Below are 1,709 nucleotides of genomic sequence, written 5' to 3'. Positions count from 1 at the left end.
TATGTCTTATATAAATGGTATATTTTCTGATTTGAGAATCAGTAAGTTTTGTATTTGCCTTTTAGTCTGATCTGTGTAAGGCAGGAAAGTGAGAAAAAAATTTACCCCCATTTTAAAGAAAACTTAGAGAAACAGAAAAGGCATAATTTCTGTGTTCTAAGACAAAGTGTCAAGCTTGGGAAAAAAAAAAAAAAAGACACCTCTGTTTTGACTAGGAAAAGGAGGCAATAAGTAGATTTCTTCAATTGGAAGAGAACTATGGTCTATAAATTCAAGGTGCTTTTGTACATTAATCGCTCCCTTCTTAATTATCAAACTTATCTTGTAAAGAATCTAGAGATACAAAAATGTCAAATAACTTAATTACTGTATTATATAAGTGTCATGGATTATATCTATGAAAACTATGAAAGATAGGATAGGAAAAGGCTTTCAGCCCCAGTTCTATCCTTACTTGGAGAACAATTATAAAATATTCATAAGTCTGTTTGCAAAATAGAATAGTGGAGAATAACACAGAGTTTGAATGAAATGGTCAATTAGCTATATGGCATTATCCTTCAGTGATCTGGAAATCAATTAGTTTCAACCCATTTCATTGTATTGACAACTAAGTTGAGGACAAAGGTCTCAGTGAAACTTTAGCTTATAACGATGTGTCTTTCATCCAAAAAGTAATGTTGACTTGGAGAAACCTAAGATTGCATGATGTGAAGTTTTACAAGAACACTTTCTTCCCACATAATGGAGGTACTTTGTTGTATTATGCAGTGTATCTCATGTATTCCAAGGCACACATCGGAGGCTCTGCTTCACAGCATTCAACTCCCTGCAGCAAGCAATGAAGTCAATGTTTCTGTTACGACTGTCACCATTGTTTTGACTGCCTTTAACCTGCTTGGCAACTTGAGAATCCTTTTGTCAGGATCTGCACCCATAAAGTGGTCATGGCATGGCCTTTGTTGATAAACTGTTCTCACTTCACTGACAGATATTTTCTGATGTCTTGGATATAGTGACAGTGATCCCATGGTGACAGCTAACACTGGAAAAATATTACAGTCCAATTTTAACTACAAGATGTGGAAGAAGGCACAGAACCTAGGTGAATGGAATTGATGGCTCATAAGGTACAAATGCAAATTCCTTCCAGGAATGTTTGTGAGTACCAGTTTATGCACATCCTTTCCAACATTAGCTATTATGATATTTTAAATCCTCTGTTAATTGGATTAATTTGAAAATAATACTTATGGTTATAATTTATATTTTTTTCTTATGAAAGAATTTCAATATTTTCATGTCTTAATTTGTCATTGCTATCTTTTGCCAGTTCGCCTTCTTTGTTTGTTTTACTACAGAGGACATTGTCTTTCTTTTATTAAATTGAAAGAACACATTATATACAGAATGTCAATTCTAAAGTGGACAATATTTTAAGAGAAAAATAATCAATATCTTTTCTATCTAAAATACCTGCAACAAGATAGAGAAAGTATTATTCATTGAAATTCCTGAGAAGTTGATTGGGGAGTTGTAGTATGTCTCTCTGCAGCCTATACATGAAGAAAGGGTCACTTTGGTGTTTGGGTTTTTGAAAGAATAAGGCACAGAGTAGGCAAAAGAAAAATAGTGGGGAAATGTATTATATGATTGGAAGCAATCTTAATGTCCAGCAATAAAAAATTGGTTAAGTAAATTACTATATG

This window comes from Orycteropus afer, unplaced genomic scaffold (assembly GCF_000298275.1).
Source record: "Orycteropus afer afer isolate SDZICR_OR568_19922 unplaced genomic scaffold, OryAfe1.0 scaffold00265, whole genome shotgun sequence".
NCBI lineage: Eukaryota > Metazoa > Chordata > Mammalia > Tubulidentata > Orycteropodidae > Orycteropus > Orycteropus afer.
The sequence above is the reverse complement of the archived record's forward strand: the minus strand, read 5'-3'. Positions refer to the sequence as shown.